This window comes from Apium graveolens, chromosome 9 (assembly GCF_009905375.1).
Source record: "Apium graveolens cultivar Ventura chromosome 9, ASM990537v1, whole genome shotgun sequence".
NCBI lineage: Eukaryota > Viridiplantae > Streptophyta > Magnoliopsida > Apiales > Apiaceae > Apium > Apium graveolens.
Window position 1 is genome coordinate 279,669,251 of NC_133655.1, and position 9,091 is coordinate 279,678,341.

Genomic DNA, 9,091 nt, shown 5'->3' on the forward strand with positions numbered 1-9,091 from the left:
GATTTTGCAACTACTATAATTGGTTTTATTGGGGATAGGATGACAGAGGATAGGAATGTTATTTACTTTGCTAGATTTTGTCAACTTATATATACTTTTTGTACTGATGAACCTAAATTAGTCAGTTCCTCAACTCCACCTTTTAAGGTTGCAAAACGTTACTTTAATGACCTGATAAATGTTGACACTAAGAAATCAGTGGTTAGACCTTTACAGATTCCTCAGTCTGTAAAACAAATCTTAGTAAATGCTGATCCTGATACTTATAGCTCTGTTTATTCTGATGTCCAACCAACAACAACCACCCAAACACCACAACAACCATCAGCACCTACCACTCATTCTACTCAACCAACCCTCAGGCAATATATTAAATCCTATATCTCCACTTCACAGACCGTTCAACCCTCATCCTCAGCACCTACTGTGAAGTCTTCATCTTCCAAACCTAAGAGGACAAAGACTGTTCCTCAAACACTTCAGAAGAAAAGGAAGATTGCTTTGAGAGATGAATCTGATACTGAGGAACAGGTTCCTTTTTCAGAACATGTTGTTAAAGAAGCTGAGAAAGTGACTTCTCCGAAGGATTCTGGAATTGGGGGATCTAGGCTTCTCAAGAGGCTTAGAAAAATGACAGTTCCTGAAACTCCCAAGGAATCCAAATCTTCAAAGAGATACAAGAAACAGAGGGCAAAAAGACCTGTTTCAGATGATGAAGAAGCAGCAACTCAGGCAGGGGATCAGGAATCTCTGATCTCACAAGAAAAGGAATTTGCTAAAGTCACTTCTTCTCCATCAACTCCATCTCAGGAAGCTATTTCTGAAAAGGTCAACACACCATCTGTATCTCCTGTTGATCCAGGCACAAGTGCTGATATTGATGTTCACAACTTGGTTGTGCCTGAAGTAATTCTATTAGAAGCTCCAACAACATATAATCCATCAACAACACCTGTTACTGATGCTGTTCAAACTCCAGAGTTATCTACTACACCTTCTCTGCATCTAGATGCTGATGATCAGAATTTAGGTGAGCATCAGGATATGGCTGTTGATCAGAACTTAGAACCAGATCAGCAATTAGACGATGCTGAAGCCTCCATTGCTACTCACACTGTTGTCTTATCCGCAGATACTGATTCTATAAGTTCTGATGCTGCAAATGCTGGAGATACTGGTGATGCTGCAGGTCCTTTAGGACATGCTCCTCAACAAACTATTCTTAAGTCTGAACTTGTTAAGAAGTTTGTTACCAGAGAAGCACCAGTGCCTTGGAGTGAAACTCCTGCAGGACAGGAGTGGACTAAGGAATGGAACTCAGTTTCCTGTGTTCCAAATGAAAAGCATCTTGCTGAGCACTTGACTAAAGCTGATGAAATATTAAATTCTGATGATTTTAAAACCCAGCTTAGAGTCACTGCATTGAGTACTAAACATCTACAAGGTCTTCATTCAACTACTCATGCAGAGCTACACAAGATTCAGGAAGAATTCATCAAACAGGAACAAGTTCAAAAGATTGATAAGAAAAAGTTCTTCCAACCTACCTTTGACAGGATTGCTTATATTGAGAAGACTCAAGAGAAACAACAAGCTCAGATTAATGATATTCTGACAAATCAAGCTTCTCAGCAATCTCAACTTACTGAAATCCAAGCCTCAGTGGAATTGCTTGTCTCTCTTCTACTTCCTGCTGATGCCAAAAAGGGGGAGAAAGTAATTAAGTCCAAATACAAGACTGACAAAACACTGAAAGGGAAGGATAATGAAAAGGATGATCAAGGACGCCCTGGAATGGGTAGAGGTCATAGTCAAGGTAGAGGTTTCACATCAAGAAAAGCTGAAATCACAAGTCACAGAACAAGTTCTGATACTGGGAAAAGAATAAGTTCTGCTACTGGTAAAAGGATAAGTTCTGATGAACTTTAAGATCTTGATGAAAAAATGTCAAGATAGTTATTTCTTCAGGAAAATCCAGGAATGGACTTGGAGAGTTTAATGGAAGAAGAAGCCAGACTTAAATCAGAGAAAGTCACATCTAAATCTGAAACTTCTAGTAAAAAGCCACTTCCAAAACTCAAAGGCATTGTGATCAAAGAAAGGACACATACTGAAGCAACATTGGCTAAATCACAACCGCAGATAGATCCAAGATCCAAGGGTAAAGAAAAGGTTGGTGAACCTATCAAGGTTTATGTGCCTCCTGAGAATGAAGAAATCACTGAAAAAAGGATGATCTTGCTCTGACTTCAAGAAAAGTTCTTAAAACAACCTCTGACATGGCTCAAGTTGTTCAGAGTCAAGATAAAGTAAGTTCTGATATTTCAAAGAAGCAAGTAACCTCTAACACAGCTCAAGTTAACTTGATATCAGAAGATAGATAAAGTAAGTTCTGACTTCAAGAAAAGTTCTTAACTCAACCTTTGAAGACTGCTGCAAGTGGTTTTGAAGCAAGAGTAGTTACTGGAAAGGAAGCAAGAGATAAAACTGGATTGGGAAGTGCTGATGAAAGAAGAATACATAATACTACCAATTATCCAACTTCCTTGAGTGAACCAGGTATTGGAGCAACTCCTGAGAGATTGAATCAACTAGAATCTGTACAAATGGTTTACCATACCTACTTGAAAGAACACATCTTGTTGTACTTCATGACAGATGGTAGGGTTTATCATATAAGGCAAAATGTCATTCCATTGAAGTATTTTGAAGAATTGGAACATGTACTATTCTTACTTCAAGTGGATGACAGATTGACAGGAACTGCTGCAAACTATTTAAAGGATCAGATTCAGAGACAGAAAAGGCTTTATTCTGTTAAGTCTGACAGCACATATGTTCCAAAGTACAGATGTCACAAGGGTGATATAGTTGAAATGAAGCCCAATTCTGCTCAAATTATCACTACCTTTCTAGGTTACAGGGCTGTGAAATTCAATCTTGAGTCTGATAAAGCTTATTTGATCAGACTGGATCAGGATATAAGAAAAGCAAAGATTAATGATCTCAGGGCTGCAATCTTTCAAATTGGTGAAGATATTGCAGAGCTTAAAGATGCTAAAAGGAGGATGATTGATGAACTTAGATATGCTGAGAGATGTTTATTGAAGAACTATCTCAGAACAACTCCTGACATCAGAGAGATCAGAAGATGAAGCCAAGTCAAAGATCTACAACTGCTTAAATTCTGATATTTGTACAAACTAAAGCTGTTATCAGAAGTTAAATGTTGGTAAAGAAAGGACTGTAAGTTGTAGTTATCTAGTCTAATTCTCATACATTTGTACTTAATGTTTTTGACATCATCAAATATCTGTTAAACTTGTATATTATGCTAACTTACAAGTTGGGGGAGATTGTTAGATATATTTGATAATGTCATGGTTGATATGATTTATGTTTAGTTTTCAGATCTTACTTAACAGGACAAATCAGTACTTAACTAGGAATCAGTACTTATACTGGAAGTCAGGACTTAAGGATATCAGTACTTATATTATCAGGAGATAATCATCAGAAGATGGATATCAGAACTTAAGTGCTGAAGGACGATCAGATAAGGACAGTAGCTGATTAAAGGAAAGAAGATCGAGATAAACATAAGAAGAGATATGCATGAAGAAGGAGTTTTGTGAAGAATGGAATACTTGGAAGAAAAGATATTTGATTGATATATTTTAGGAAGCAGAATTATATTCCATATCAATTAGCGATTATCTTGTAACTGTGTAGTATATAAACACAGACATAGGGTTTACACTATGAGTGTTATCATATTCGAGAAGATTATTCATTGTAACTCTAGCAGCTCTCGTGATATTTGTTCATCACTAAGAGGTAACAGTTCTATACTGTAACAGAGTTTATTGTTTCAATAAAGTTTGTTTTCTGTTACTTAAGATATTAAAGTTCGATTTGATTGTATTTTACACTGTATTCACCCCCTCTACAGTGTGTGTGACCTAATAATATAGAACGTATTTGAGTTTCCAAATGAATCAAACCATGCGATTCTGAGTGAAATCGGGAGTCACCGGATTTCTTGAAGCTCGCCAGAATCTGCGAGTTTTCCGGCAAGTTCTACTATAATATTCATATCTAAAGCAAGTCTCTTGAGGGTAATTGTACGAATAGACATAACATAATGCAATTGTGAAGGCGTAGATATTGGTACCAACATTTGCTTGTATGATTTTGTTTATGGTATTAACATTTGCTCGTCTCATTCTATTTTACTAATTTTCTCAAATTTTTTAAGTTAATAAATATAAAAAATAGTGATAAACATACTCTTCTCCATGTCATTTGCTATACCTACTCTTCTACTTGTCATTTGCTATAGCTACTCTTCTCCATGTTATCTGCTATAACTGAACGAGTTAGTTAGAAAAGATTTTATTTAGATTCGATTAGTTAGTTAGAATTTTTGTGTAAAATCTTCTAATTAGCACTACCACTGGACGATATAAAGACAGAAGATTAGTTTATTGCTCTAATAATTTGTAACAAACTTTATGAATCTTAAACAAATACATCTTCTTCGTTTAAGTTTTACCGCATTTTAATGGCAAAAATAATCGAGTTTATCATCAAGGTACTTTATTAATTTATATGTTATTCATTTGTATACATTATCACCATTCAATAACATGTTTAGATGTAAGGTTTTATTTTTGAGATAAGTTCGGTCATCAATTCAATCTTTCTCTATATAAATGACGATAATCTTGATAATATATTCTTTAATAAATCGTCAGAAAGTTGGTTTACTAACAGAAATCTTATATATCTTTTAAACTTTATGTCACTGATATCGTATTTGAGTCGAGTTGAATCAAGTCATAGTATTCAGTGTTCCAGTTGCTATCAAGTTGTCAACTCGAACATTAATCGATTCAAAAATTTGTCAAACTTTATTTTCCTCACAAACTATATGTTTTGCTGGCATGCCTCTATATCGAGCATGTTAACAAACTATAAAGTCTGTGTTCCATAATAATTTGGTTTGATTGATTTATAAAACCTAAAAAAATCGTATTTAAATTCATGTAGTATAAAAAAAACTAGCCCAATTCGAATCAGTTGAACCGAACACTCAATTGTTTGTGGGCTTCTCGTCTATAAAGGACAGGTGAATGTTTACCAATTTTGTAATAAAAGAATTTAGCTACTTACAATTTTTTTCATATTAACTTAAATTTTCACAATTATTTTTAATTTGTGCAATTAATTCTATTAGGATGAAGATGCTGATCAATACAACCATACAAGCACAAAAAAATAAGACAACGTGTAATTAATTCAGAGAACCTATTTTACATCTAAAGCATCATATTACTAATTGAAAATTAATTGCAAAATATTTTCAATAATTCACAGTACAACTATTTCAAAGTATTTACTCTTGTTATAAAAGTCAATACAGTATTAAGTTACTATCGGGACTAGTGTTTATTAATTTTATTGTATAACTTCAGGATGTAATGCGTGAACTTAACTAGTCATTTTTTAATGCTCCATTCTTTCAGAATTAGTTTTACTTCTATTAGTAGCAGGCTTAATAGAAAGGCGATTATAACACCGGTCAGTGGTCAGTCATCTAGTATAACAACTTGAAAGGTAAAAGAGCAAGTGCTTCTATTTAGTTCAAACTTTTGGAGCTCTGTTTGCTGTATGGCTGTTTTCATAGTTTGGAATTGTGCTCTACTGTTTTGACTGAGAAAGGTTACAGGTAGGCTTTGGCCGCTTTGCCTTTGGACAAGCGGCTTTTATTGGCAGGTTTTCATTTCCCAGTGTATGTTTGCCTTATATGTTAGCAAATGTTATTGATAGCTGGTGTAAATATGTCAAGATTGATCCAACTTGGTCAGAGAGCCCTGAATCCTAATTATAGTTTATAATCATTAGTATCATATAAATTGGGAAGGGAACAAATGCATGTCGGAAACTAAAAGCCGAGTAGAGTTGATCAGCACAAAAATTTTCTAGTAAGAGCAGAAAGTTTCGTTGCTTGTTAACACAAGGACTGGCAGTTCTCTGATAAGGCGAGATAGTCTTGGTTGATCAGGATGCTACTAGTTGATAATATTTGTAGCTCATGTCTGATCATTTTTTCCGTTACTTGAAGTGGCAGAGAATTTAATATCATTCTGATTAAACTGATCATATTTTTCGTTACTGTGCTCTTTTTCGTGCTCTGATATGTACTCAACTTAGAATATATATTTGTATGATGGACCTGTATTTTAATGTTACAATTTTATGTATATTTTAGGGAAATGCCCGACCGACGACGATGATGTTGATGATGGTGGGGGCAGTGAAAGGACAGAATCTGATGATGACAATGACCGAGATATGAGTGTGTCTTATAACGTAATCTCTCGTGGCGGTCTTATAATTAGGGGTTAAATATTGATGTAATGGGTTATGAATGTTTGCAGGATAATTTGAATTATCCTTGTGAACTAAATTTATGGAAATTTGTAAGATGATCTAAGCTAATGTCAGATTGTTTTAACTTTTTGTATAGTCAAAATGATTTTCTGATAATATTTATGTAAAGTATGGTATCTTTCATATTTAGGTTGGTTTAAATATGTGGATGATTTCTTATTATTGGTTTTGCATATTTTTATATATTTTGGTGTTGAATTGTGCTACGATTGTATATAGATTGAGATTTGTGATTGGACAGGGAAAAAAGCTGGAATCAGAAAAAATAGCAGGATGCTGCTTTTGGAGAGAGAATTTAACGACGGAATTATGGGTAACTTATGACGAAATTTTGTAATTATGTTGGGTACCTACGACGGAATTCTGGGTTACTTGGGACGATTGTTCTTGATGATTTTATTCATTTTTTGTTTTAAATTAATCTTGGAAAGCTTGTGGGCCCAAGATGATAACTTACGACATACAAATTGTCATAAATTAAAGATAAAATGACAGTATATTCCGTCGAAAGTGTAATTATCATCCCACCAAAAGTGGGCTCCACTTCCCTAACTTGCGACGTTTTGCTTCAATTTGTGACGAAATGTATACAAAATGACGAAGACGAATAGGGTGTATTTATAATAATACAAAACCTTATATATTAACCTACAAGTTATCCATATTAGATATTGATCCAAATTTTAGGCCCATTAGTTTAATTCAATTTTAATATCCTAATCTTTATCTAATTTCAATACTTTTTATTCTGTTATTCAATTATTAATATAATTCTAAAAATTATGAGATATTACAGTTATATATGGTATGAGACTTAACAATGATTTGTAAATATTATAGTACGAAGGCCTGAGAGCGGAACTAGTTATCTGTGAAATAGACCATTGCACAAGGTGTCAGTGATCTGTGAAGGAAACTAAGTACTACCATTAAAATAATTATTAAGTGAGGATGAATATGAAGGTTATATGGTTTATACGAAGACTCAGAGAGAAGACGTGAAGATATAACAGTTAAAGGGTTAAATTGTGCTACAGAAACTAAGTCAAGGTGATCACTGCCTTGTAGTAGGAGTCACCAAGGCTATTCTATTACCTAGTAGGAGTAGGTATCTTAAAGTACGGCTAAACAACTAAGTACTAGAAGTGGTCTTGAACTAGTTGGAGTAACATGGAAGAAATGAGATTAAAAATTAAGTCAAAAGTGTGACGTGTTCACTCTCGTCACAAGTAGCCTCCTTTGTATACCTAGTAGGTGCAAGTAGCCTTAATTTTCTAAGGCAAAACACTCTCTTGGAGCTAGTAGGCGCAAATGAAGCCTTATGGTGCCTTGTAAGCGCGCAAGTGAGTGAAGAAACTAAGGCAAAACATCTTTTTGTCCCCTCTTAGCGTAAGTGTGTATAAAAACTAAGTACAAAGAGCCCTTGCGACAACTATAGGCGTAGGTACTGCCATGTACATTCCTTGTAGCCGAAAGTCACTCAAGATTCTAAGTAAAGAAGGTTCCAAATATAATAGCTATGCTTATAACTAATAAATAATGCCGCAAATAATTTTACAATTATACTCACAGTTCAATAAGAAAAATTTGAGACTATGTTGAGACATCTTTTACTTCATTTGCAACAAGTTTTCTCCATTTTTCACTCGTATATATTGCAACTACGTAAATTATTATAAAAAATAAACAATAACTCAAAGACACGTAAAATTAAAATATTTATTATCACTAGAATCGTCAAAACCTGAAAAAAGAAGAAGGAGAATAAATGTTACACAATAAATCATCACTTAAACGTCTAAAAAAATGAACTATTTACCAAGATTTTTTTTATATTAAAAATTATATACTTTTTTTAAGCATAAAAATTGAAATTTTAAAATTTATATACACCGCATTATGATCAGTGTTCTAAAAAACGTTCGATTAACCGATTAATCGAAGTTCGGACGTGTCCCGTCTCGAATAATCGAAAATCGGATCAAACTGCGTTTTTTTTAAAAATTGATCAAAAGTCGGCTAATTCGATCAAAAATCGGGCAGTTCGGTCAAATGGTGAAAATTAATAAATAAATATTTTTTTAAGAAAAATTGAAATTCAATATAATATTTAATCTTTAATTATAATATATTAACTAATACTGACTATCATATGCACCTAAATCCTAATATTTAATAATTGAACAAGTTTCTTCAATTAAATTACTCTTATTCATCATTCACAATTCATCATTCACAATCTCCTGTAGTTGATTTTCTATGTATCTAATTTTAGCAGATTACGAAATTATATTTAATTTATATATAGTGGTGAGTAACTTTCGAACTACTAAATAGTTAATATTAATTATTATGCATAAATCAACTATCAAAAAAATGTATTAAACACTTAAATAGCAAATATGAATTAATGATATGTGATATTGTTTTTAGAGTTATTTGCAAAATGCATCCCCCTGATTTGGCCCAAATACGTTTTTTACTTATACTTTATATAATTGCACTTTGCATCCCCTAACTATTTTTGGCACGACAAATTGCACCATTTTCGTTAATTTTGTTAATATTCTCAGGGGTATTTTAGGAAATTATAATATTTAATTATAATTTTATTATTATTTAAGCTTTTTGACCC